This window comes from Indicator indicator, chromosome Z (assembly GCF_027791375.1).
Source record: "Indicator indicator isolate 239-I01 chromosome Z, UM_Iind_1.1, whole genome shotgun sequence".
Classification (NCBI taxonomy): Eukaryota; Metazoa; Chordata; class Aves; order Piciformes; family Indicatoridae; genus Indicator; species Indicator indicator.
The window spans coordinates 24,543,311-24,564,398 of record NC_072053.1 but is presented as its reverse complement, the minus strand read 5'-3'; the positions used below and the strand labels follow the sequence as shown (position 1 = coordinate 24,564,398).

The window sequence follows — 21,088 nt, the reverse complement described above, 5'->3', positions numbered from 1 at the left end:
TGTGAGCAGTTTCTGATAAAAGCTGGGAAAGGTTGCTGTGTATTAGACAATGCTTACCACAGCATGGTCATTCCTATTTGATCTGAACATGCTGCTGCAATTATAGATGGCATTGCTCATTTGTAGGAGTTAAAAATAAAAAGGTACTTAAATAATTTCTGAGTTAGTCCTCCTTATGCAAACACATTCTTTTAACACTATGCTTGCTTTTGCTTGAGTGCTATCCTTTCTGGTAGGATTTGTAAAGTTTTTTATTTATTTAGCTAGAACCAAATGACTTTTTCCCCTAATCCCTGAACTATGGTTATGAGTCTGTTATGTTTAGGAGGAAGCTCTTCACAGAGAGAGTGATTTGCCATTGGAATTGGCTGCCCAGGGAGGTGGTGGAGTCACCGTCCCTGGAGATGTTCAAGAAAAAAGTGGATGAGGCACTTAGTGCCATGGTCTAGTTGATTGGATAGGGCTGGGTGATAGGTTGGACTGGATGATCTTGGAGGTGTCTTTCAACCTGGTTGATTCTATGATTCTGTGTTAAGCTAGCAGTTAACACACGTTCCTTTGAACCCTTTGTGGATACATGGAATTGCAGATACATGAAAAATAAAGTGAAAATTCTTAATACAGGGCTGGAAACTACATGATCTGTTTTAATTCAAGATGAGGAGATGCAGGATCTGCCTACAGGAAAGCACTCTGGTACTATCCAGGGTTCTCCATTTTCCCCTCATGGGCCTCTGCAGTAAAAGGCCATGGCACTTGCATAAGGAGAACTTGAGAAGGGGAAAGGAAAACTGCAAGAGGGCAGGATGGAGTGCTGATCACAGTAGAAAAAGTGATGCAGACAGGACAAGGATGTATTGCATGGACAAGACCCCATCCAATGTGCATCTCATCCTTGGAGGTGGTGAGAGGGTACATATTTTCATTCAGTTTTCACTGTGCAATTTAAATTCTAGATGCAGAAATAGGCTAAAAGCTTTTGAAGTATTGAGGGGGTCGTGTAATGTAGAAGTTTCTATGTTAAGGGAGCACTCAAATGTGCTGGTGTCCATGAAAGTCACCACCAGTAAAGATGAGAGTTGTGACTCACCACCAGCAGGAGAAGATAAATATATTGTGAACTGTCTGATGCAGAAGCAAATGAATGTGCCTATTTTTATGCACTCAGCTGCGCATTATGATTATGGTAGTAACAGTGTACGGAAGGGTACACAACATTTCCCAAGCATAAATTTGAAGTTGCCTTTTAAAAGCATGTGATCTCAAAAGCAAAGACAAGGAGAGAAAAAAACAACAGGACAAAATCTGTTCTGAATGCACATTTGCAAACTTAATTTCTGCTTGATACACTGGTGATGTAAGAAGGTAAATCTTGTTAGAGCTGTGGGAGATAGCCAAGTTAAATTCTGCACATCAAGGCAATACTAGATTTTTTTTTGGCCTTTTTACCCAGTGCCAGTAGAACAAAAAAATTTGCATGTTATTTTGAAATCTGCACAAAACTCCTTTCTTATTTGTAGTTTAGAAATGTGCTGTTATCTGCCAAACACAATAAGCAAATATTTACAATATTTTCTCAAAAAATTGTCTCACAGGTAAGCCAAAAGTGAAATACTGATTTTTTTTCTGAAGATATCACAGGTCTCCTCCTCAGTAGCAACATAATCTTTTGCAATTGTAGTCTTTATTTGATTGAGTGTCTTCATATAAGAGATTAAATGGAAATAAGAATTGCAAAAAAACCCAAATAATTCTTGATATTACTTATAAATGGAGTGGTTTAATTTAAAGATAAGTGTCTAACACTGAAGGAACTTGGTGCCTGATATTCTTAATGATTACCAAGAATCTTCCTCCCCTTGGTACTGTGGTAACAAGATTGTTAGAGATGAGTGGAGTTAAAAGCTAATGCAAAATGTGGAGTCTGGCACTGTGAGTATAGACTTTCTGGTAGCTCCTAGGCTGAGTTTAAGGCAATTTTTTTGCCTATTTATCTCCATCTCTTTCAGGATACCTTCACACAGTCCTGCTCAGTGGTAGCACTGGATCCTAAGCTAGGCTCGGTAGGAGTAGAGCACTGACTGACAAGGAGTTACCTAAGAAGATTTTAATCTCCCAGCTTGTTCTATACAGTCTGTTTGTTAATTCTTTTTTTCTGAACAAGTCCAATTTTCTTTTCCCTCATTAGTGGCACACAAAAATTCTGTGGTCAGTTAGAGGATATGAATAAAGTGTCCTTTGTAAAGAACAGAGTTGCAAGTTTTATGAGCTGATTATTGTGCATGTTTTTCTGCTCTGATCACTGTAGTACATTTGAAGGAAAGGACAGTACTGTGCTAGAAAACATAACTATTTTGTAAATAAAATAATTACCTGCATGATTATATATATTTTTATAGAAAATCTGGATTGTTTGTAATAAGCAATTTTCATTTTAACCTGGATTGCAGTCATTAGTTAACTGTCAACTGCATGTGTTAAAAAGAAATTATTTTGTAGCAAGGAATTTTTTCTTCTACTAAATTGGAAATCAGGAAGCAGTGAGCCTGTCTATTAAAAAAGTCAGAAAAGAGTAGAAATAATGAGTCTCATTTGAAAGATATGCTTGATGAGAGCATTATGCTATGGGATTTGCAACAGATTATTTGGCAAATACAGTGGCTAGTACAGACATCCAGTTCTCAGAACAAAAGACAAGCTACTCATTGTACCATTTGTAATGAAATGAAATAGTTCATGGTTTTTAGCATCTGGCACAAATAAGTTCACTACTGAAAGGAAGAAAAACGCTGTCCATTTTTTATGTGGACTGTTTATTATATAACAGACCTTGAAAGGAATTAAGAGGCAATGACATCTGTAGAGAAGCAGAAATGGAGTTGTGTGTAGCTTGCTTTATCATTCTCTTACATCAGATATATTTTTCATAATATTGATACTTACAGCAATGGAACAATCTTAGAATGTGAGAAAGAGGTTAATACCCTTCCTGAGCCATTATTTAAAGTTCATGGCTGGCCTATTTTTAGTCCACCATGTGAGAAGATATTCTCTGAAAATAGATACAGATCATGTGTCCTTGCAGAATATAGAACATCAGGACATTTCATTTCCAAAGAACATAACTGGGACTGGGAGTAGAATCTTCTTTCCTCTCACCTTTTTACTTGTAGGTTTTTACTTCAGTTATACAAGCACACACTATTGCATGAGTTTTATTAACCTCTGAATATTTAACTAAAACTAATTTGAAATATAGTTCTAATGGGACACTTTAATTAGTTAAACTTAGGCTTTTTTTTTTTCACGGTAAATGTACATTTGTTCACATAAAGATGTGACCATGTGTGAGAGTCATATTCTATCTATGCAAACATATAAAGACTTTCAGGCACATACATGCTAATACATGTCCAAGATGTATGTGTGAGAGGAATACTGTATAATACTCTGTTGATAACTTTGCATAGTACTAAGTACATATGTTGCATTTTGTACTCCAGAGTGGTCTTTCTCACTATTGCAGTATATCTCAGCACATATTTTATTTGCCACCAGTCTGTGCTTATAATATATTACCTCAAAAAGAACTTGTATTGACTGATATTAAGGGCGCTTCTGTGATACAAAATCAATATAGATAAATTTATTCAGAAAAGTAGAGATTAAGTTATAGCCTTAAGATTGTTTCTAAATCTTTCTGAATAAATTACAGGAATATCTTTCTTATGGAAATAATCCTCAGCCTGTATTTAATTCATGAAGTGAGTAATATAATTGAATGCTATTAATGGTTAAGTACATTTAAAACATTGGGCAAGCAGATCAACTGGAATTGTTTTGCAGAAAGTATATATAACTGGTGTACAAGCCCTATGAGGAGAGGCTGAGGGAGCTGGGACTGTTTAGCCTGGAGAAGAGAAGGCTCAGGGGTCACCTCATTGCTGTCTACAACTACCTGAAGGGAGGTTGTAGCCAGGAGGGGTTTGGTCTCTTCTCCCAGGCAACCAGCACCAGAACAAGAGGACACAATCTCAAGCTGAGCCAGGGGAGGTTTAGGCTGGAGGTGAGTAGAAAGTTCTTCACAGAGAGAGTGGTTGGCCATTGGAATGTGCTGCCCAGGGAGGTGGTGGAGTCACCATCCCTGGAGGTGTTCAAGAGGGGATTGGACGTGGCACTTGGTGCCATGGTTTAGATAGGCATGAGGTGTAGGGTGACAGGTTGGACTCGATGATCCTTGAGGTCTCTTCCAACCTTCTTGATTCTTGCTTCTTGATTCTAAACTGTACACTGCCTGTGCACCTGTATCTTCTGGCTGATGGGTGCACAGATGCTAATGGCAGTTCCCAGGTCCCCTGCTGTCATCAAGCCCCCTTGCTTTTAGTGCATGTCTGATCCTGAAGGAAAAGCGTAAGCACAAATATTTTAGGCCTTAGTGGTTGCATGCAGAGAACAAGTGCAGCATAATTACTAAATGGAGATGACAGAAGGCTGCAGGTATCTTCCCTGGTTTCTTTTTATTATTTACATAGCCACTTTTTCACAGTGTTCTCTAGACCAATAATTTTCAGGATTTGCAAGTGAAGAGGATATCCAAGGCATCCTTGGTCTGTCAAGTCCTGACTGTGCTTTGGCTTCTAGTTGCAATGCCACTCTTTCTTTGTTACCCTGATACCATGCTATTATTAAGTATGTCTGCAGTGGAAGTTTAAAGAGTCTGTCGCATTACTTCTGCTCCATCTGTAATTACTAAATCCATTTAACTGGTTTACTTCTGCCAGCTTGCCTTCTCTTTCCTCTACATGATCTGCTGTCTTGCTGTCTATGTGCACTTGCTCAGAATTTCTACTGCTTCTTATGCTGCCTGTGCCATTTATTCAACTCTTTCCCCTGCAGCTACCAATATTAGCCAAAGTAGCACTCTCAAGCAAATTCTGTCTTCAGGGCTGTCTGGATGACTCTACTGTTATTCCAGAGACGTACTCTTTATTTTTACCATCTGATGATAGCTCTTTTGGAGCCAGCTCTCCATACTACACCCTTACACGTTTTTCTGTAAAACTAGGCTCTAGAATCAGCACTTTCAGTATTTTTCTACTTCTGCATACTTGCACTCTGGGGCAGCAGCCCGAATGTGGGTCATGAGCTCCTTACACTCGTATTGCAAGTTGCTACTCAGCATATAACATCACTAAGCCCTTGTGCCTGATCCCACTCCAGTATCCTTTTTGGTGGTTTACTTTAGAAGGCAAATTCAAATGGCCTCATAATTAGCTTGCCCCAGTTCACATAGCAAAGCAGTGACGAAGGCCAATTCAGAATTAGAAAGGGATTGTGCATCCTCCTTATCTTTCTTTTTATATCCTTCTGTTATATATATAGATGTGTGCATCTATAGCTGACATTGTAAACATTCTAGCACACACAAACATGTTCTGTCACACATTTGTCTAAGCAATGTAAATAAATCCTTTCATTGTTTACAAGTGCTTGGTTTTGCTGCTTTTAAGATACAGGTAGTAATGTTTAGATTTGTGTTAGAGCTCCTCTCATATCATAATATAGAGTAGGCCTTCACTGAATAGCTGCAAATCAAAGTAGATGCAAAGAGAAATGTCCTTAAAAATGCTAAACATAATTTTTGTGTGGATATTTCAGGATAAGCTAACTGGGATTTATCCAGTATCAGTAAGATTTAATTTAAGCCATTTAATAATTTTATAGAGAGAGACTTTGAACTGGTGGACTTTCAGTTCATAATAACAAGTAAGTGCTAACCCAGCAATTAAGAAGATAACAGTATTTCTGATCCAGAGCTTTTGGAGAGCTTTAAAATAACTCAGTGAACAAATCACTACTAATTTTTAAATAACTGTTTTCCTGGTTGTTATTGTTACTGTGTCAGCTAAACCATAAACATGGTGTAGATAAAGCACATTCTCTTGAGAACTTCCTCCTTGCTGACTCAATTATTTTGGCCATTTGGGTTGCAGTACACAGGAGACTGGAGAAAGGAGGAGGATATAAAGAAGGAGGGATGGAATGGCAGAAGGAATTTCTTACCTGTGGGAGAATTTAGAATAAGCTCTCCATGGAAGCATTCTTAGCTTCAATTTCTGATCTTGATCAAATAAGTGGAAAACAAAAATAGTCAACACATTTTTTTTCTCTAGGCCATAGCTTTTTATTTCTCCTAAGGCATGTTATTGTTTTTCTGCCACCTGCTTCTTTGTTTCAGTACTTCTTTAGCCCCTAGTCAGCCCCCTGCTAGCATCAAGGACAGATTTTTTTAACTCCCTGCTTCCATACACAAATTATTAGACCCCACCTAGGATATTGCATCCAGTTCTGGGCACCCCAGTTCAAGAGGGACAGGGATCTACTTGAGAGAGTCCAACAGATGGCCACAAGGATGATTAAGGGACTGGAGGCACTGCCTTATGAGAAATGTCTGAGAGACCTTTTAGTCTGGAGAGGAGCTTTTTAGTCTGGAGAGGAGAAGACTGAGAGGGGATCTAATAAATGTATACAAATATCTGAGGGCTGGGTGCCAGGAAGGAAGGGACAGCCTCTTCTTTCTTGTGCCCTGTGATAGGACAAGGGACAATGGATGTAAACTACAGCAGAGGAAGTTCCACCTCAACATGAGAAAGAAATTCTTTACTGTACTTACTTTTCTTTTCTGTACTTACCACACTCTAAGGGTCACAGAGCACTGGAACAGGCTGCCCAGAGAGGTTGTGGAGTCTCCTTCTCTGGAGACTTTTAAGACCCATCTGTGTGGGGATGTGTTCCTGTGTGACCTGCGCTAGATTCTATGGTCCTGCTCTGGCAGGGTTGTTGGACTCAAAGATCTCCAGAGGTCTCTTCCAACCCCCAACATCCTGTGATCCTCATGGCCTTCCCTTTCTTGAGTAAGAGAAACTGTATTGTTCAGCCACCCCATGCTGTTCTGCATTCTGACTGACATATTTTACACAACAGAGCACTAAAATAAGTATATTTTACCTAATAATTCACAAAAATTTCTGTGCTACTCAAGCTACCTTTGTGAAACTCCACTGTCTCTTCCCGTTTTTCTTTTTTTCTTTCTTTTGTTCACAACTATTCTTCCTTTCCATCAGGAGAATCAAGAACTGTCCTGAGAACAGCAGGATGCTTTGCAGCACTATTGTCAAAGGGTTTTTTTTTCTAGCAGCCTGGTGAAGACTCACTACCCTTGGTGAATTTAAGAAGTACTCCTCAATCAGAAAGGATAGAAGTAACATTTGAGGTTTTTTTCGGGTTGGCGGCAGGGAATAATATAGTAGGAAAACATAGCAGCTGCCACACAGGTCACATACAAGGTTAACCACAGATTAATTGGTGTTACCAAGTGGAATCACCAGAGTTTCAGCAGAAATGCATAAGAAGTACTATGGTTTCAATAATTATCAGATTACTAGGCAGGGGAGGTGACTAGAAACTCCAGAGACAGTGCTACAGGAGACACTAATCTCTTGTCATGGTTTAAACCCAGCCAGAAACTAAGTACTACACAGCCACTTGCTTCCTCCAATCCACTCCTCAGTATGATGTTAAAAAGAAGTGGAGGGGTAAAAGTGAGACAGCTCATGGGTTGAGATAAAGACAATTTCATAGGTAAAGCTAAGTCCACTCACACAAGCAAAGCAAATCAAGGGATTCATTCACCACTTCCCCTTGCTGGGCAAATGTTCAGCCCTCTCCAGGAAAGCAGGGCTCCATCACATGTACGAGTTACTTGGGAAGACAAATGCCATCACTTTGAACTTCCCACACTTCCTTCTTGTCCCCTTAGTTCTATATGCTGAACAGGACATCATATTGTATGGAATATCCCTTTGGTCAGTTGGGGTCAACAGTTCTCACTCTGCCCCTCTCAGCTTCTTGTGCACCCCTGACCACTTGCTCCTGCGGTAGAATGAGAAGCAGAAAGGCCTTGACCCTTTGTTAGCACTCTTCAATAGTGCTAACAACACTGAGTGCAACAAACCTGAGTTCAATACTGCAACAAAAACCTCCCTGTATTACCATCACTGGTTTTAGCACATATCCAAAACAGAACCCCATACCAGCTACTATGAAGAAATTTAACCCTTTCCCAGATAAAACCAGCACACCTGTAAGCAAGCAGACGAGTAAATACAAAGGTTTGTCTTTACTCATAAAACCAATGTTCTCCTGTTTCTTAAATACTGGTTTAGAAAAAACACGAAGTGTACTTTGTTCATTTCTACAAGACATGATGACTAATTCATACCACTCTGACATGTACTGACACAAATTTCTGATATGGGTACCAGTAGGATATGGATGCCAACAGGATTTTGTGAATTTTGCATCTCGTAGGATTTACCTTTCTGTCACAATTTCATAGAATCATAGAATCAGTCAGGGTTGGAAGGGACCACAAGGATCATCTAGTTCCAAACCCCCTGCCATGGGCAGGGACACCTCTCACAGTACATCAGGCTGGCCAGAGCCTCATCCAGCCTGGCCTTAAACACCTCCAGGGATGGGGCTTCAACCACCATCCTGGACAACCCATTCCAGGCTCTCACCACTCTCATGGGGAAGAACTTCTTCCTCACGTCCAGCCTGAATCTCCCCACTTCCAGCTTTATTCCATTCCCCCTAGTCCTATCACTACCTGATAGCCTAAAAAGTCCCTCCCCAGCTTTCTTGTAGGCTCCCTTCAGATACTGGAAGGCCACAGCAAGGTCACCTGGGAGCCTTCTCTTCTCCAGACTGAACAGCCCCAACTCTTTCAGTCTGTCCTCATAGGAGAGGTGCTCCAGGCCTCTGATCATCCTGGTGGCCCTTCCCTAGACATGTTCCAGCATGTCCATATCCCTCTTGTAATAGGGGCTCCAGAACTGGACACAGTACTCCAGGTGGGGTCTCACCAGAGCTGAGTAGAGGGGGAGAATCACCTCCCTTGACCTGCTGGCCACACTTCTCTTGATGCAGCCCAGGATCTGGTTGGCTTTCTGGGCTTCAAGTGCACACTGGTGGCTCATGTTGAGCTTCTTGTCCACCAGCACCCCCAAGTCCCTCTCCTCAGGGCTGCTTTCTGGCCAGTCACTGCCCAGCCTGTATTTGTGCTTGGGATTGCCTCGACCCAGATGCAGGACCCTGCTCTTTCTTGTTGAACCTCATGAGGTTGGCTTGTGCCCACCTCTCCAGCCTGTCAAGGTCCCTCTGGATGCCATCCCTTCCCTCCAGCGTGTCTGCTGCACCACACAGCTTGGTGTCATCAGCAAACTTGCTGAGGGTGCACTCAATACATTGACAATACTAGTGTTTAAATCTCTAGTCTCACTGGCATAACTGGACAATGTCAATAATCAAAATGCCTTACTAAACCAAGATTTCAGCCTTAAATGCCCCTGCCCAAGATATCATTTAGTAAATACTGTAGCACTAGTGAATATAACGCACAAAAGTGCACACACAGAGGTGGGAATAAAGATATTTGATTACTCAAGGGTAGAAAATTGAAACAGTGATTGTTAAATATATTTGAAAATTTTGTTTTATTCATTCAATCAATAAAAGGGAACAATCTCTACAGTAACTGCTCTACTCTAAAGGACTAATACCATGTTAACCTTCTGTAACAAAGTATGGGTATTTCTTTACGAAGAGTGGCATGGTTCAGAAAGAAAAACCTGCAAGAAGTAGAGATTAGTTAACTGGCACAAATTTTAAGTAATTATCTGGATTATCAGGAATCCTCAGGCTTTTGAAATTGGACTGAGTATCTCAGAATTACAGACTGCCTTAAAACATTGCATGTATCACCTAACTTTCATACTTATTTTCCTTTATCCAGATGGAAACTGGACTTAAGAGGCATAGAACATTTTATAATGTTCAAAATTATGAAAATTAAATTCCCTTTAAAAATAGTCCAGTTAAAAGATCAATGGACAGTTGAGTAAATGAAAAGATGAATAAATAGTATCTTCCCTTCCCTTGCCTTGCCTTGCCTTGCCTTGCCTTGCCTTCCCTTCCCTTGCCTTGCCTTGCCTTGCCTTGCCTTGCCTTGCCTTGCCTTGCCTTGCCTTGCCTTGCCTTGCCTTCCCTTCCCTTCCCTTCCCTTCCCTTCCCTTCCCTTCCCTTCCCTTCCCTTCCCTTCCCTTCCCTTCCCTTCCCTTCCCTTCCCTTCCCTTCCCTTCCCTTCCCTTCCCTTCCCTTCCCTTCCCCTCCCCTCCCCTCTCCTCCTCTCCCTATTTTTCTCCCTTTCCTTCCTTTTTTCATTCTTTCACTCTGTATTTCACTCTTTCAATCTTATAAATACAATGAAAGATCCAGAATAGAAAAGCGTGAGATGCACAGAACTGCTCTCCCTTAAGCCTCATTAAATCAATTAACAAGCTGAGAAAAAGATGGATATCCTTCATCAGAGTGCCTTTATTGGTTGAACCATATATCCTCAAAAGGATTACCCTGTCTGCATTTGAATTTAATGCAATAATAATTCTGAAGCATAAAAAATGCATATAAGGAGTTGAATAGAAAATTTTAATCAAATAAGGAATGATGGAAAAGTATGCAGAAGGCCAACATTTAATCAACGAAGCAAGAACATACAATTCATCAAATCGATATCTATTTTATGCAAATGCACAGAAAAGATTGCTTTCTCTTAGGAGACAGCAATACTAGCTGCCATATGCTGTCTTTAAGGCTGACTTGTCTTAAACTGAATTGAACAGAGCTAGACACAAAAAAACCACCTGCTTTAACTCAGTCCTGGTAGAATCCAAGCAGGGGATTTTATTCATAGTTTGGCTGGGAAGTCTATTTATTCCTCCCTTTTGCCTACCTAAGCTTATCTCACAGCTGGCTGGAAAATTTTCTGCATCTGGGCAGCCTGAATCAGGCATATTGTAAGTCTTGGGATCCTGAGGGCTTTGAAAATGTAAACACATAGGCAGGCCACTGGTTTGCAAGACAACTGAGATTGTATGAACTGTCTTTGCCTTAGAGATCTAAGATTTTATCAGGTTTTGTGCTTTGTCTGTAGGTCAGATGTGTACATTAGCTCAGATTAAGGCATTTGTGGGCTTTGAAATACATAGCCAAAGGGGTTAGACAGTGAGGTTTTCTAAAACACACACATACACAATATCCAGCTATGCTAGCAGAAAGGAAAAACAGCAAAGTCCTGAAACAAAAAAATCGTGTTTCTTGACGCTTCTCTAGACATACATGACGGTATCCAAGTTTTACCCTGTTTGTAAGCAAAATTTAAGGAAACCCTCTGTGCTTAAATTAAGAAATGGAATTTAAAAATGGAGAATTGTGGAAATTCCAGTTAAAGAGAAAAATGTATATAGTCATTATTACTTACATGAAAGCCTCTAAAAAAATTTAAAGTCATACATTATATATATATATATATATATATATATATATATATATATATATATGATTAAACAGAATGTGCCAAAGCAATTTAAACAATTTCAGTTGTTGAAAAAGCACCAGAAATGAAGTATATTGCATCCTGTTCTCACATGTAGGGTTTCTGGCATTAAACGAGTTGTGAGACAATGATGTAGTCATTTCCTCAGTGTGGTATTAATCCTAGTCTTCCTGTTTGCCTGCTGTCATAAAATCAATGGGAACTTAGTGTGATGCCTCCTTTCTGCCAAAGTTGACCAATAATTAAAAAATTAAAGTTATGAACACATACAGAATATGACTTCTTAAAACCTGTTTTAAATGTATTTAATGTATTTAACCCCAAATCCATATATATAGCACTTTTTTCTATAATTCTCTCAATCACTTCCTCAATATATTTAATTCCATGAGTTGTTTCTAAGAGGAAAAATTTCTATCTCAGTAAAGTGATTTCTTCCTTTCAGTGGCCAGGAAAATAAGACTGATAGAGTTTTTCTTCCTTTGAAAGCAGAGTGTAAAGGAGGGGCACATTAAAGAAAAAAGAAAGGCAGGCAAGAAATAGCAAAGTTGTGTATTAGGTTTTTACAGTTGTATGTAGAAGTGACCTAATGAAGCTTAAGTTATTTTTTTGATGTAGTCATAAACACACTTTGGTGACCTACACGTATAAGAAGGGCATAGTTTGTGGGTAGAAATAGTACCTTTTATTACCTCAACTGGATCAGTGGGGGAAAAAAATCAGGCTATACAGATCTTTCAAGAGCTTCATCTCCTTTTTTCTAGCAACACTTTTTCCAGTCAGCCTATCTAAAAGTATTACCTCTATCTAACTATATTCTCCTGAAGAAAAGGTCCTAAAAACTCCCATATTGGAGAAATTAGCTATGGTTTTGCCTTGGTCATAGCTAGGACAGCCGTGTGGCTGCCTCTGTCATTGTGGCATCTTGAGACACATCAAAGCAGGCATCCAGGAATACTGACCCCATGCAAAATGATAATTTTTCCATCAATGGAAACATCTAGGGTCAGTTGGGGCTCTAAGCAACCTAATCTAGGTAAAGATTAATCTAGATAAAAATTGCTGCTCACTGCAGAGATGATCTTTAAAGGTTCCTTCCAACCCAAAGCATTTTATGGGTCTATGATTCTGGGAGAATATCTGATGCTTTACATAATTTTGGAAACAATATCTGGGAAGGCCAAGATGAGCAATAAAATCAGTACACTATAAAGGAGGAGAAACCAGTGTAATTACCTAACATGAAGAAGACAATTTCACCTCCAGTTCAGTCTTGGTTTGCACAGGTCTGAATCACTCTTGCCCTTTAACAGCTTCAGCTGTGTAATAGACTCCTACTCATTTCCTCAGACTTCATTTACTATTTTCTTCATGCAGAGGTGAGACAAAATTGTTATTTCATTTAATTAAAATATTATATTGGACAGCATAATCTGCTTCCAGTCTTGCTCCAAAAGATTAAATCAAAGCAAGTATGAGTAAAAGGTTTTTCTTTGCACAAAATGTCAGCTTTCAATTTGGCAGTTTGTTCCTTTGTTACCTTTCTTTTAAAAAACAAAGCTATTTCTCCCAGTACTTTTTGAATTACATAATACACATTTTTGCTGGTTTTTTTTTTTCCCAAGATGACATTTAAAGCAATACACAAGAATTTGAAAATGCAGCACTGCCTATGATTGAGATTCAGGAAAATGTATTATAGTTGTCAGAATAATTTCATTTTTAAATAAAATAATGCTTCCAAGAAAAACAAAGCAATTTGAAATGACACATTTCTTGCTTTCTCTGTAATTTTCCACCTTCTAACACCTGAAATTAGGAAAGTTTGCCATTTATCATAAACTTTCATGGGAAACTAATCAACAAAACTAGTGCATTAGCAGAACTAATTCAGCTCAGTCTCTTTTTTAGTAACTGCACTTTCTGAAGTTAATGGCATGGTTTTGCAGACAACATCTGCTTCTAGAAGTGATAGTGCTTGATGTTTGTTGCTACTAAAGATTGTTATGTAGAAAGCTATTTTTTGTACCTGTTCCTATAGATACGAAGGTCACTGCAAAATCTTGAAGTGCTGTAAAGAAAAAGGTTGCACCTGTGGGGAGAAGTGGAGAGGATGGGTGACTCTAAACTGACCAGCTAGGTGTTCCATTCCATACACATCATATAAAGCTGAAAAATCACAGAGGTTAAGATCTTCTTTTTTTATGGCCAGCATCTGAGGAGGACTCTGTTCTTCTACATTCTATCCCGATCCATGTATTCCTGAATCTGGTCCAGTGTGGTCTCAGTGCCTGTCCACAGCATCAGTGGTGAGACTGTTGTAACTGCCCTCAGGAGGTTGGATTCAATATTGATTTTCTGTATATCTATGTATTTAATTATTGTATTGTTATTATTTAATTCAAGTTGGTTTAGTTTTCCAACCGTTAGTTCTCTCTCCATTTTTTTCCCTTTCTCTTCTCCTTTGGGAAGGGATAAGGGTTAACAGAGAGCAGCTCTCATTTGTCTAGTGGCCAGCCCAGCCCTAACCCTTGACAGCAGACACACAGAGCAAAGAAGGTGGGCAGAAGATAGAGCCATAAACGGACATGAGATTCCAAGGGTAAAAATCCTGCAACAAGGTGTGTTTTGCCGAGATTCCAAAGATAAGATTAATTCCTTTCTGGCTGGGCTGGACTGGTTCTGCATGCAGGAGCCTTGCAGGTCTAAATTTTCCCTTGCTGTCTATATCATACTTTCCTATGATACCATTAAGATCCATCATTGGTCACTTGTCTTTTTATTCCAGCTCTCCCTTTTTTTAAACTTATTCTGCCCCACTTCTCAGCTTTGTCTCCAGCCACCTTTTCTCCACTTCTGTGCTCCAGTACTTTTTTTTCAGGAATTTTAATTTCTCCATCTGTTTTTAAAGTCAGCCTTCCTGCTTACTTTTTTTTTCTCTTTCTCGTAAGTCTTTGTGTTCCTCCTTTTTGTTTTCCTCCCATTCTTTCTTTCTTAATACTGCTTCACCTAGGTCTATTTTACTCATTCTTCCTGACTGTGACTGGGAGTTGAACTTTCCATTCTCCCAGCCTTTTTTGTTTCCCCATCTGCTTCTATATAATTTGTGGTCAATTTTTGCTTTCTTTAGTAATTTCCTTTCTCCGTCTCCTGGGCATGCAAGAGAAGCTATCCACTTTCAGAAACAGGAAAAAAAAACCCCCAAAAAACCCAGGCAAGTCTACTGAAAAGTCCCTGACTAAGGCAAGGCAAATAATTGCTGCCAGCTTTTCAGCATCAGCTGAGACTGCAGTAAGGCACTCTTATATATATCTGAGGAGGTAGTTATGGACTCTTTGCATGATGCCACCATACTGCAAGAGGTGGGAGCAGTGAATTATCTTCATGTGGCTGGGAGATAGTACCTGAATCTTTACTGAGAAATGGATTATTTAGATGAGAAGGAAAGCAGTCTTTTCCTCATCCTTTAGAAAGACAGTTAGATGGAATCCCTTTATAATACTTATTCCTTCATACATAATATACTGGAATGGGTAGCTTGGGATTCCTCCTCTTGCAAGTGTAGAGTCTTGCACCTGAGAAAGAACAACCCCGTGTACCAGTATAGGATGGGGACTGTCCTGCTAGAGAGCAGTGAAGAGGAACAGGATCTGGGGGTCCTAGTGGATGGAAGGTTGACCATGAGCCAGCAATGTGCTCTGGTGGCCAGGAAGGCCAGTGGTATCCCGGGTTGTACTAGAAGGGGTGTGGTCAGGAGGTCGAGGGAGGTTCTCCTCCTTCTCTACTCTGCACTGGTGAGGCCACATCTGGAATATTATGTTCAGTTCTGGGTCTCTCAGTTCAAGAAGGACGGGGCGCTGCTTGAAAGAGACCAACTCAGAGCCACAAAGATGATTAAGGGAGTGGAACATCTCCCTTGTGAGGAAATGTGAGGGAGGTGGTTCTCCTTAGCCTGGAAAAGAGGAGACTAAGTGGTGACCTCATTCATGTTTATGAATATGTAAAGGGTGAGTGCCAAGAGGATGGAGCCAGGCTCTTCTCAGCAGTGCCCAATGACAGGACAAAGGGCAATGGGTGGAAGTTGAGGCATAGGAAGTTCCATGGAAACAGGAGGAAGAACACTGTGAGGGTGACAGAACACTGAAACAGGCTGCCTGAGGAGGTTGCAGAGTCTCCCTCTCTGGAGATACTCAAGACCTGCCTGGATGAGTTCCTGTGTGTCATGGTATAGGTGATCCTGCTTTTGAAGGGGGGTTGGACTGAATGATCTCTTGAGGTCCTTTCCAGCCCCTAACGTGACTTACTGATTCAGCAGTGTGAACTGATCTTGAATGGCAAGGTATTTCACACCTAGCTGTTTCCTGAGCTAATTTTTTGATTCAGGCAAAAAGCACACATCTAGCATCAAAATTTCCATGTGTTTTTACAAGGAACACTAGGCTGTGGGGCTTTTTTTAAGATCTAATTCTGAACTCAGGTGTATAGATAGTATTATTCCATAGTGTCATACCAGTATTGTCTATATCTTTGTGCTGGATAGGAGTCATAGTCAGGCTGCTCACCTTTTCTGTAAGTAGTCATTACAAACCTCAGTGCTCTTTTGCTCACATGTTTTCTGTTTCCATTCCTGACATGTATTCCTGTACATTTCAAGTTTCTTGGTCTCCAGTCTGTATCCTCCTATCTTAATCCATCCCATTTATGCTTGGTGATGGAGTCCATGCAGTTCCAGGCGTGCCAAAACACTCATAGAAGGGGAAGTTACGGCAGTCAGGGAGGGTGAGGGAGAAGTGAGGCTGTACAATGCAAAGTGATGAAAGAGGAGTGTAGCTCTATTTCCATCACTAACAAATAATTGTCAGGTAAAATGCTCTTGGTGGAGTCATATCCCCACTGAGTTCAATTGGAGTTGATTGACTTCAATGGTGAAGCATCTTACTCTTCATTCACTCTAACCTAACAATTCTGGAATTAAATCGACCTTAAATTACAGTTGTAGACAAATCATGTATTTTTTGGATCTCCTTGGCTCGTTCCAAAAGAAAAGAGAGGAGAAGAAAAGGCTTTTAGATAGGGTTTATCTAAGTGTATAGATGTGATGCAATTGACAGCAGGATGAAGAAAATTGATGTACTTCTGTGTCAACATTGAGAATCAGTGTTCATTTCTGCACTGAAACACTTCAGTTTCCACCTTGCCATTATATAATGACACTTTTTTGCAGCATTTTCAGAAGGTCACAGAAGTCTATCCTAGAAGTAGCACAAGGAAGTAATTTTGCCCCATTTTCTCTTTCTTTAATGGAAAATAAGACATTGCTGGAAATCACAGGATCACAGGATATGGGGGGTTGGAAGGGACCTCTGGAGATCATCAAGTCCAACCCTCCTGCCAGAGCAGGACCGTAGAATCTAGAACAGGTCGCACCAGAACACATCCAGATGGGTTCTGAAAGTCTCCAGAGAAGGAGACTCCACAACCTCTCTGGGCAGCCTGTTCCAGTGCTCTGTCACCCTTACAGTGAGGAAGTTCCTCCTCATGTTGATGTGGAACCTCTTCTGCTGTAGTTTATATCCATTGCCCCTTGTCCTGTCACAGGGTGCAACGGAGAAGAGCCTGTCCCCTCCCTCTTGACACCCAGCCCTTATATATGTATAAACATTTATCAAATCTCTCCTCAGTCTTCTCTTCTCCGTCCTAAGCAGCCCCAGGTGTCTCAGCCTCTCCTTGCAGGGCACTTGCTCCAGTCCCTTAATCATCCTGGTAGCTCTCTATTGGACTTTCTCAAATAGATCACTGTCCCTCTTGAACTGGGGAGCCCAGAACTGGAAACAATATTCCAGGTGAGGTCTCACCAGGGCAGAGTAGAGGGGGAGGAGAACCTCCCTCAATCTGCTGGACACACTCTTCTTAATGTACCCCAGGATCCCATTGGCCTTTTTGTCCACAAGGGCACATTGCTGACCCATGAATAACTTCTAGTCCACTTGGACTCCCAGGTCCTTCTCCACAGGGCTGCTCCAGCAGATCACCTCCTAACCTGTCCTGGTACAGTTTATTATTCCTTCCCAGGTGCAGGACTCTGCACTTATCCTTGTTGAACCTCATTAGGTTCCTTCCTGCCCAGCTCTCCAGTCTGTCCAAGTCTTGCTGAATGGCCACACAGCCTTCAGGTGTATCAGCCAAGCCTCCCAGTTTGGTATTGTCAGCAAATTTGCTGAGCAGACACTCTTGTCCCCTCATCAATGTCATTGATGAAGATGTTGAACAGGACTGGAGCCAGCAGTGATCCCTGGGGGACTCTGCTAGTTACAGCTCTCCAGCTGGACTTGATACCATTGATCACCACTCTTTGCACTCTGTTGTGTAAGCAGTTCCTAATCCATCTCACTGTGTTCTTCTATCCCACACTTACTGAGCTTACTTACAAGGATGTTATTTGAGACAGTGTCAAAAGCCTTACTAAGGTCAAGGTAGACTACATCCACTGTAGTGGATGTGCCCATTCAGTACAGAAAACATGAGCAAAAGAGCACTGAGGTTTGTGATGACTACAACTTACAGAAAAGGTGAGCAAGCTGGTATGACTCCTATCCAGCAGACCTGATCCACTATTTAGGGAAGTCTCTTGCCTACCTGGTGCCAGGGTCAAGGACATAATAAGTAAACTACCTACCCTGCTCCACCCAACTGACTACTACCTGTTGATGTTTTTCCAAGTAGTCAATGATGAAATTTCAAGAAGTTTAAGATCAATGAAGAAGGACTTCAGAGCCCTGGGATGAATGGTTAAGGGGTCAGGAGCACAGCTAGTATTTGCTTCTGTCCCCCCATTAGCTATGCCTAGTGATGGACTAAACATGAAAATCCAGCAGATTAATGCCTGGCTGCGGGGCTGGTGTCAGTGGCAGGATTTTGGGTTCTTTAATCATGGGCTATTCTAAAAGACCCCAGGCCTGCTGAATGTAGAAAAAACCTGCTTGTCTCTAACAGGAAAAAGAATCCTGGGACAAGAACTGGCAGGGCTGATTGATAGGTCTTTAAACTAATTTTGAAGGGGGAAGAGGGAAAAGCCAGGCTCACTGAAGACATTTTTGGGACAATTGTGAGGCAGGATACCAGCTCCACTGCTATCCCAGGGGCTGTAGGAGACAGTGGATTTGTGACACCTACAATGGTAACAGATACTCCTCTGCTAAGTCTCTGAAGTGTCTGTATACCAACACAAGAAGCATGGGGAATAAGCAGGATGAACTGGAAATCTGGGTGCAGTCGCAGGGCTATGATCTCATCACAACTGCAGAGACATGGTGGGAGAGCTCCCACGACTGGAATGCGGTTTTGGACAGCTATGTACTTTTCAGGAAGGACAGGCTGACAAGGTGAGGTGGTGGAGTTGCTGTCTATGTGAATAAGCAATTAAAATGTGTTGAGCTTAACCTAGGGAGAGATAATAAAACTATTGGAAGCTTATGGGTAAGACTGAAGGGACATGCAAACATGGGTGATACAGTTGTGGGTGTTTGCTACAGACTACCGAACCAGGAAGAAGCTGTTGATGAGGCCTTCTACAGGCAGCTTGAAGTAGCCTCAAGATCAAGTGAGCTGGTGCTCATGGGTGACTTTAGCCACTCTGGTATTACTTGGAAAGATCACACAGCCAAGCACAGTCCGAAAGGCTCCTGCAGTGCACCGATGATGACTTTCTCCTGCAAGTAGTTGAAGAACCAACAAGGAGAAGTGCAGTGCTGGACCTGGTATGAACAAACAAAGAAGGCCTGGTTGTAGCTGTTAAGGTTGAGGATAATCTTGGCTATAGTGACCATGACATGTTAGAGTTTAATATCAACAGACAAAGAAGCAGGGAGATAAGTACAATTTCAACCTTGGACTTTAAGAGGGCAAACTTTGCCCTCTTCAAGACTCTACTTAGAAATATCCAGTGGACTAGGGCTCTGGAAGGAAAGGGGGCCCAAGAGAGCTGGTTAGTATTCAAACATTACCTCCTCCAAGCTCAAGAGAAATGTATTCCCTCAAAAAAAAATCAAGTAAGGCAGGCTCCATGGGGAGATCCTGTCTAACTAATGTGATAGCCTTGTATGAAACCATGACCAAATGGGTAGGTGAGGAAAGAGCAGTGGATGTCATATACCTTGGCTTCAGTAAAGCTTTTGATACTGTCTTCCATAACATCCTCATAGAAAAGCTCAGGAGATGTGGCATAGATGGTTGGTCAGTGAGGTGGATTGAAAACTGGCTCCACAACAGAGTTCAGAGGGTCGTCATCAGTGGCACAGAATCAACTTGGAGGCCTGTGGTCAGTGGTGTCCCCCAGGGATTGGTGATGGGTCCAGTTTTGTTCAATATCTTTATCAATGACCTGGATGAGGGGATTGAGAGTACCCTCAGCAAGTTCACTGATGATACAAAACTGGGGGGGTTGGCTGACACCTGTCAGGCTGTGCTGCCATCCAACATGACCTGGACAGGCTGGTGAGCTGGGTGCAGGCAAACCTCATGAAGTTTAATAAGGACAAGTGCAGAGTCCTGCATTTGGGTAGGAATAACAACAGGCACCAGTACAGGTTTGGGGCTGCCCTGCTGGAAGGCAGCTCCACGGAGAAAGACTTTGGAGTGCTGGTGGACAGCAAGTTCTCCATGGGACAGCAATGTGCCCTTGTGGCCAAGAAGGCCGATGGTATCCTGCAGTGCATTCAGAAGAGTGTGTCCAGCACGTCCAGGGAGGTTCTCCTCCCCCTCTATTCTGCCCTCGTGAGACCTCACCTGGAATATTGAGTCCAGTGCTGGGCACCCCGATTAAAGAGGGACAGGGATCTACTTGAGAGAGTCCAACAGAGGGCTACAAGAATGGTTAAAGGACTAGAGCATTGCCTTATAAGGAAATGCTGAGACCCAGAGCTTTTTAGGCTGGAGAAGAGAAGACTGAGAGGGGATCTAATAAATGTATATAAATATCTGAGGGCAGGGTGCCAGGAAGGAAGGGACAGCCTCTTCTCAGTTGCACCCTGTGATAGGACAAGGGGCAATGGAGGTAAACTAAAGCAGAGGAAGTTCCACCTCAACATGAGGAAGAACTTAACTGTGTCGTGTCACAGAGCACTGGAACAGGCTGCCCAGAGAGGTTGTGGAGACTCCTCCTCTGGAGACTTTCAAGACCCATCTGGAGGCATTCCTGTGTGACCTGCTATAGATTCTATAGATAGTTGGATGTATGGGATAAATGAGATATATGAAACTGCAGATGCATGGGAGGTTGAAAAAGCAATTTTGGGGAAGAATGCAATGGGTCTCAGTGAAGGGGATGAGAACACTGGTGGGTTGGATGTCTCTTTTACAAAACTCTTGGCTTACTCTAGGGACTCCTAGGGATAATCCACTGACAATGAAATTACATTTACTTTTACAAAACATTTATGTGACTGCTGGTTGTATTTTCTTTTCTCTGTGTGCATTTACATATGCAGAAGAACATACCTGTTCTTCCTTACACATTCGGCTTGCTAACACAGGAGATGTTGCCTGCCTGAGCCACTCTCCATGCTTACTTCTGATTACTCTCAGCTTTTAAATACACTGTTCAATCTGTATGACTACTGACTATGTTAATTTTCC

The 21,088-nt window shown here is 41.4% G+C and overlaps 1 protein-coding gene across 1 annotated transcript in view; it reads left to right on the top strand.

Annotated features, from left to right (window-relative positions):
* HCN1 (hyperpolarization activated cyclic nucleotide gated potassium channel 1) overlaps positions 1 to 21,088 on the top strand; it is a 216,927-nt gene that overhangs the window by 166,897 nt on the left and 28,942 nt on the right. The gene's annotated exons all lie outside the window — the stretch shown is intronic.